Source organism: Pinus tabuliformis, chromosome J (assembly GCF_031772625.1).
Source record: "Pinus tabuliformis cultivar Carrire ecotype Pingquan chromosome J, CPIR1, whole genome shotgun sequence".
NCBI classification, from domain to species: Eukaryota; Viridiplantae; Streptophyta; class Pinopsida; order Pinales; family Pinaceae; genus Pinus; species Pinus tabuliformis.
Window position 1 is genome coordinate 1,224,545,511 of NC_142295.1, and position 8,795 is coordinate 1,224,554,305.

The window sequence follows — 8,795 nt, forward strand, 5'->3', positions numbered from 1 at the left end:
TCTTCAGTAATCTTCGGTAATAATGATTTTACAAACCATTCAGCTAAGATTTGGTCCGGAATAAAAACTTTCACTAATCGCCGTCGACGTCTCCATTCATGAATATAATCGCAAATATAAGTGGAGGTCTACTGTTTTAATGAAGTTAATAGCTCCGTGTCGTTATCGTATCTGACCGGCAACTGAAAATGAGTTAGGAACGAGGTAGCCAACTGACTAAAATTGTAAAAAGAGGCCCGTGGTAACTCAATGTACCACTTGGCCGCGAGACCAATGAGCGTACGCTGGAAAATATGTAAGCGGATCGAATCATCCGAGATGGAATTTGAAGCACACCAGAGGTGGTAAGTCATCACGTGATTGGACGGATCCTCTCCAGACTTACCTTCGAACTTGGGAATATCACTGGGCAACTTATTTGGCATTGGCGGCCAGAACGGAAGATATTGTATTGGATCGTTCGTTAGGCGCATCAAGTCGGGTAAATCCAAAGTTGCGATAAATGGTAATTGCCAATTAGGATCCCTAAAACTTTGGGTCACAAGACCAGTCCCAGGAGGAGGATATCCAGGATAACTTGGAACATGAATCGCATTCGGGATATTATATCCTCCTGGAAAACCAGGATTAACCGGACCGTACTGGGGTTGTTGAGGTTGTTGATAAGTGTACCCAGAATACGGTTGATACTGGTAAACTGGTTTTTGGACAACAGGACCGAATTGGTACTGTCCCTGGTACTGTTGGTAGGTAAATTGAGGTTGACTTGTTACAACAGTACTTAAACCATGCTGCCCTGCAGGCATCTGGACCGTGGTTTGAATCGTAGGTCCGGACAACGGTAAAGATGTCTGAGGGGTGGTTGCAGAGACAGTAGAAACCGGAGCTGTCGATACTCCAGAAGTAAGTGCGGTAGATGTTGCGGTAGTTGCAACAGTCGTTTGAGATGGAGTACTAGGTGCAATTGGCGGCTGAGTAACTACCGAAGTTACAGAAGTTTGAATATTTGACTGGACAGGTTGCGGTTGCTGGGGTGAACCAGAAACTACAGGTTGTCCAGTTTGAGGTAACAACTGTATACTTGGCTGCAACATCTGTTGACCTTGTGATGGATCCCACACTATCATTCCGGGGTATTGACCCGTAACAGGTTGAGGATACTGAGATCCATAACCGGATTAAGGATAGGATTGATAACTGAAAGGCACAGTTCCCATACCTTGAACATATGACTGACCTTGAGGTGGTTGATAACCTTGACTCAAGTATTGACCTTGAGGTTGATAACCTTGAGGTAAATACTGATACTGGGGTTGACCTTGACCTTGAGGTTGATACCCCTGAGGTAAATATTGATACTGAGGTTGACCCTGGGGTACATATTGAGGCTGGGGTTGACCTTGAGGAAGGTATTGTACTATGGGTACATATTGTCCTTGAGGTTGCCCCCCAGACACGATTTGTGTACCTTGAGGTTGCCCCCCAGGCGTTAATTGAGGCTGCCCCCCAGGCGGTAATTGGCCACCTTGAGGTTGAGAAACGGGAACTGAACCTGACATCATGTAAATGTCTCCTACACCCAACGGTTTATTACCATTGTTTCCAGCTAATAACCCACGATCAATGGGTTGAGGAGATGCCCCCGCAAAGGTACCAGCAAGTGACTGATACCCGGCGGGAACAGAAGGACCGCCGTGCAAGAAAGATTCAGGAGATTGAGTGAACACGGACGACTTACCAGACATATTTACAGGAGTATAAATACCTCCAGGTGGAAAAGGAGTACGAGGTGGAGAAAAACTTATCCCTGAGTTGTCTAAATAATTGGTTAACGAAAGGTACCGAGTAGTACTTCTAGGAGGACTGTAAAAGATAGATTCACGCTCCCTTAGATCAATAGTAGGTTGATATTCAAGGATAGATACGCCTAATTCTTCCTCTGGAGCAAGTCCTTCAATAGCTACCAAACTAGCAAGAAGATTTTCGGTGATGACTCTTTCTACCCTAGGTGAATCTAGTGCACTAGAAGTTGGAGTAACAGGTTCAGATACTTCAGGTTCTTCGCCTATATCACTAGTAGATGAAAAAATACCAGCAAGCTCAGAAACTGCAACAGCTTCTGGATTATAACCTGTTTCTAGACCTTGGTAATCTGGATGGACTACCAAAGACGACTCTCCTTCTTCAGGTGAACCTACTTTACTGCCACTAGGAGTTACAAGGACCTTTAAACCTTCGTAATGACTTGGGACGTCTTGAGGAGGCTCACCCCGAAGTCTACGGGATTTCCTCAACAATTCGGCCACAGAAACAACCTCAGGAGACTTGCCCCGAAGTCGACGGGACTGTGTCGGTAATTCCGCCACAGTTAAAAACTTTTAACTACTGCACACACAAACAAAGTAAAATCTCAAAGCAAACCACCTAAAGTCTCTAAATAACCAAACAAATTTGAATCACACGCCTAAAGAATCTAGGGCGTCAAACCAAGCACAAACAGTAGCCTTCCGGACCAAAAACGCTAGTTGGAGATGAAACCCAACATCGCCGGATTCAGTACAGAAGTGGCGGGTGGAACAGTTACCCCAACAACCTGCTTAATGAATAGACCGGTACAAGTTCCTCCACTTTAACCGTCTCGAGTGAAGTGAACCCACCGGAAAATCCAAGTGAGTCTAGCCGACGTCTGCTCCAGGTACAGTGGGATCTTCCCTCCACCGTCACCTCGGTAGAATCCTAAAGATAATGGTCACTAAGGTTACCAATAGCAACAAATGCACCTGGGGGAATAGTCTACACTCCGACAGCTCGCAAGGGCAGAGTATCAAGCTCAATCCCCTTGCCGGCTCCTTGACAATAATCCAAGGTTTACCGACAAGTGACCCCTGGCTCCTCGACAATGGTTAATCCGAGGTTTACCGTTTGTAATACGTGCATGTCTGGCGTCGTTACCAACGAGGGAGGATTGATCCCCTCACTGGTTAGGACACGAGCTCGTGCTTCTCCTTTAAGAGGAGCTTTCCCAGAGTACAAATGAAACAATTGGATTTATTCTATCACAAGATAAGCTACTTGTTTGGTTTTGTTGTCTTGGAGAGTTTATTACTCTCCTACTCCAAGACACTAGCCTGATCTAAATTGGTGTTTCAGAGCCCTAGTAAATAAGAGTTACTAAGTTTATTTTACTTTAAGCGTTAATTTTATGGTTTTTCTTAAAGAAAAAAAGGTAGTGGAGATGAAACTGGTGGTGTGTAGACTCGACTCGCAACCACTACAAAGATGCACCTAAGATGATTTACACTACTTTTCCTTTTCAATGAATCTCCTAGCTAAGAGAGTTGGAAAATGCAAATTTTATAGAAAACAACTTTCTTGGCAAAGACAATCAAAGAAACAATTTCTTTATCTTTTCAAAACATACAACTCATGACCACTAATTACTCTACGAAATTTCCTTTTTCTCCCAAAAGTCTACAAACTCTACCAAAGCAAACTTTTTCCAAAAGAATTTTTGTGTTTTTTCTATATTAATAAAGCATGTAAAAACTATTTATCAAATGAAATCTAACAAATCTAAGACAATTAAATCAAATTCACTCAAAAGCAAATTAAAAGGAATCTACCTAAAAGCAAAAAATAATGAGGACAAAAGCCTACAAGGATAATTCCCGGATGTTTTACTTAGTCAAAATGCAACTAAGAATCAGTTCATGCAGAATCATAAACTAATCAAAAAACAAAATTGAAATCTTTTTGTTCTTTTTTCTCAAGAATGAAATTCAAGGTTTTAACAAACAAACTTTTCGAGATTCGCAAAGAGAAGACACAAAGGTAGGTCTCTCACAAGGGTAACTTCTATGACAGGCCCGACTCCTAAGAGGACTGACCAAAACCAAGGAGATCCAAAGTTTGACAACCTCTAACGCCAAAGTCACTACAGGACTAGTTAAAATCAAACCCTAAGGCAAAATCCCTATGAATTCCACCAAAACCCTCGATACTAACGAGACAAGTTCAGGTGAAGATCTCTGACAGTAAACTAATGGATCTGGGCAGTGAAAACAAAGTAAAAACAAAATCTAAAGAGAAAGAAGAGGAAAAATGAAATTTTCTCAAATTTGACAGGGGTACGCAGGTGATCTGTTGACACAGGCGCGGGTACGCCCTGTGCACAAAGACGCAGGCGTACAAGTACACACTGTGTCAAACTCAGAGACTGCGTACTGCTGGCAAAGCTAAGAAAAATAAAAATCTGAATTGACTCTAAGCTAACCCACCCAAATACACAGCTAGACAGCCAAAAATCAGAAAACAAGCGATTTTTCTCAGACCAAAATTTCAAATCAAAAAGAAGTCAAACACATTCATGGATTCCCTAGTGGAGTTGCCATTTTGTCAAGCGGAAAGAGTCGTTTGTGTGGACACAACCGACCTCCCTAGAAGCCTAAGACTTTCTAGTGACAACCAAGACAAATAAGAGAAATCCTTCTCTAAATATGCTTTTACAATATGAGAAATCAAGTGTTTAGATCCTACCTGTAACCCAACGCTGTTGTAGTAGTCCAGCTTCGTTGATCCGGATGAGATCCTCCTTCCCTTCGAAACCTGCATTCACTAACAATCAAACGATTAAATAGCACCTGAATATCACATAAAATAAAACATATTTAACATATAGACCAAGGAGTATATGAAACAACTCATAAATAACAAATTGTTGAGAAGAATGGACTAATTTGTATTAAAAGGTAACAAAAGGAACCATTACAACCTGAGCCTTGGTGTTGTGCAAGTCCCTCCCAGGGTCCACAAGAGTTCTCCTTTACTCTGATCAGCTCACCCACTTCCAAATAGAACAAGCAAAGATGGTAATCTCTCCTCACAAGCTTCTACAAGGAAGTCCTAATTCCAGCAGCATCTACCCTTAGGAATATTCAGATTTCAACCTCCCCTCCCTTTGGCCCAATGCCTGTATTTATAGTGCTCTAGAGGAAGTTATTCAGGTCCACCATCAATGGGATAAGCCCCTCTTTGGATGGGATAACTCCCCTCTTGATGGGATAATTTCCTCTTTGGTAGGGATACATGAACCATCTGGAGGCGCTTCATACACGTCAAACAAACTTCTAGAAGACTCTAGAAATGACCACAAGTAACTTTTTTAGAGTGAAACTTGTGCCTTTTGACCTTTACAGGAGTACGCACCCACCCCTTTACATATAGAGCGTACAAGTACGCAGGTATTGTGAACTTGGGTTGCGTACATGCAGGTAAGGCGAAGAGAAACTGCGTACCAGAGATAATTGACTTTAAATGACTTTTCTCTCTTTCTTGAAGTTTGACATGAAGAGCAGAGGCATGAGACTTGCCAAGGAGGATAGTATGACAGTGGATGGAGCCATACTAACTGCAAATAGCCTATATAGCCTATGTGACAGTGGAGACAAAGCCTATATAGCTATGTGACACGACCACATGCCCATACTCACTAACATTCTTTCCAGGTGGAGGTGGTGGAGTGGATTTTCTATTGTTCTATCGTGCACGCACATAGACATAAGCTTAAAATGAGGATGAACCAAGAGCGCATGTGGAGATGTTCACTAAGAAATTGGTGGGATATGAATGGAGTGAAGAGCAAGGATGCCGAGAGAGAGAGGATGCCCAAGAAGGGGGGCAACTAAAATTGTGGTATGAAGAAGGAGATGAAACATCAACATGCAAGATAGGGTTGTTGGGGCCACAACCCGATACAACGACCAAATTCCTTCGCAGCTTCAAGAGGAGTTGACTCATCTTGAATAGGAAGCAATGAAACAAAATGTGACAATATTAGATGAGGAAGTACGAATAGAATGGGAACCTGGGTCCCTGGCTCAGGGCAGTCTGTCCAGAATGAGTTAATATATGTAGGCTGTGTGTTGAATGATGTTGTCATTGATGTCAACCCCATAGTTTGACTTTGACTAAACACATGTCGTTGATGTCGAACTTTTAATGAACACTCTTATATTTGTCTATATAACATCAATTTTGAAGCTCGATTGAAGGATGGCTGGAAACCCTAACTATAGGGTTTGGGTTCCCTAGATTAAGTACAAACCCCACACTTGTTGAGGGTTTTTGAAGAATCTAATCATTGAATTTTCCCTTGATATCCTTGACAATGGATTATCTTCATCGAGCTGATTTTGATGGTATGGGGCGTGCCCAGAGAGGCCTCCTGGTTTGAGAGATATTCCTGTTTGAAGTTGAAGGCCCCAACTTGTGGGTAGAAACCCCAAGGAGGTGCTACAAGCAATTTTATATTATACAAGGAAATTAATATAGAACTATGCTAGTCAAAGTCAAAATATTATTTTATTAAAAATAAAAGCAAAAGGTAGGCACTAAAGTTCGTTGGGGATTTTAGGATAGTGGGCCCACATGCTTGGACATAATTCACTCAAATCCAACACCAAGAAAAAATAAAATAATAATAAGATGGATGGTAGGGAAGAGAGACAAGAGATAAAGGACAAGGAAGGGACAATTAAGGAAAAAAAGGAAATGATAGACAAGAGATATGAGAGAGGGGAAGAGATAAGGGAGTGGGGAAGAAATACATGATAAATATAAGGAGGGAAAGGTGGAGAAAAAATAGGAAAGGAAAGGGAGAGGCATATGGAGGAAATTGACACAAGTAGGAGGGAAATATATTGGAGAAGTTGGATAATAAAGTTGGAGGAATGGAGGAAATAAGGTAAAGTAGGGGGTGGCGGAAGAGTGGAAAAACAAGGGGAGAAGTAAGGAGAGAAGAAGGGAGAGGGGAAAGGAAAATATGAAATTAAATGGATGGATGTAAGGGGACATTGGAAAGAGTAAACATGAATATATAATAAAAATAGAGGAATAAACAAGGAGGGAGAAAAGAAAGAAGAGGAGGAAGAGGAAAGAGAGAAGAGGAGGGAGGAAAGAGGCGGAGAAAAGACAATGAGAAATAATGAAGAGTAGGGAGGAAAGTAGAGGGGGAAGGAGAATGGGAGGAAGCCAACTTCCTTGAAATGTTGAAGTTGCAAGACAATCCTTTTGCAGAATGGGGGAAAGGGAGGTGGTATATTTTCCTTGGCCTTCCTTACCTATCTAATCACAATCATTGAGTCACCAAAGACCAATAGCTTGTGGATTCTCCTCGTTATAGCTAATTCTAACCCTTGCCATAAAGCTAGATATTCTACATGGTTGTTGGTTGAAGTACCCAATCCCCAAGCGAATTGTAACTCTTTTTAATAACCAAGGCCAAAGATAACCCCTCCCCCTCCTACCACCGCTATTAATAGTCATTTTTATTACCATAAGTTAGTATTGCCATTCATTAACAATATTACTTTTAACATTACTAATATCAAGAATAGTAAACATTATTACTACTAAATATTAGATATTTCTTATTAGAATAGTTACATTATTGTTAACATATTAATATAACTCGCAATATATTACCATTTATTGGTTTTAGGGTTTTTATAGATTTTTTCCATTTTTTTGCTTTGATGGTTTTTATAACTTGTTTTTAGTTTTTAGGTTCATAGTTGACCTTGTTTATAGCTTTCTGGACAATCTTAGTTCCTTACCCCCCCTTTATGGAATCTTGTATTTATCTTGCAATTCTTTAATAAAAGGAAAGGAAATTTAGTTGCTTGTAAGGAACTTTAGTTATCTAGAATACGGTGGAAATGTCTCTATATAAGTTGGAAAGTGTTGAAAATGCACTGCGAGTGATTGAGATGAAACTTGTTGTCGATGAGATGCGACCTACATATTACCCATCCTATTCCTATGGTGGATAATGGATGAAATGACCCATCAATTCGATTTACTTGAGCCTAGTGCACATTCTTGTCTTGTTGTGTATGGATGCATAGTGCCTACATCATTTGAGATAAGAGCCATAACGAGTTGTTACTATAATTTTCATGAAATTAAGCTAGTCATTAATACTTTCAAGACCCAATTAAATGGTCTCTATTAGTTGGTAGTGAGAAAGCTCGTAATACCCAAAGACCATGAATGCTAGTCTAATGTAATCATTTTGTTCCATATGATCTATTAGAAGTAAGAAAGGAGTCTATTTATTTGCTTAACTTTTGTAGATTTCCCCAACACAATAAAAAAATTAGAGTAAATACATCACTTGAATGGAATCGACAAAATCTATAAAGTTTTGATTGCCTCCAATTTTATATTGTTAGATCGACTATTGTAAAAGTTGCTTTGAGATATAACATTATGGTATATTTCGAAATACTCAATCCTTTTCTTAATGTAACTACTTTAATCAGGTGATAATGTTAAAATGGTCATACTCTGTCACTAAAGTATGGGTTTGAGATTTTGACCTTATTAGTCCCTGTTTCATCGGGAAGTATAGAATTCAGTTCACGACCAAAGTGCATTGACTCTATATTATTTTTCCGAGTTTTTGTAATTTTAACCAAAGTTTTTATAAAATGGTGAATATTTCTATTTTTCTATAAATTCAAAAATAATTTTTTAATTTTTGGAAATCTTATTTATAATTTTCCATTGGCTGAGCGAGCCTTGGTGCGACATAATTCCCCTGGTGGAGGGCGATTTATTTTTTGTATTTGTCAGTGTTTGATAAATCATTAAAAAGAAGGCTAATTTTGTGGGTGGGCATTCTGTCGGTGTGTTATGACACTAACATTGATAGAATGCTCTGAGCAGGTCCTTTATGTAAGCGTAGGTGGGGTGTTTCTTTATTTAGTGCTCTAACAATGGCAACAAGACAGGTA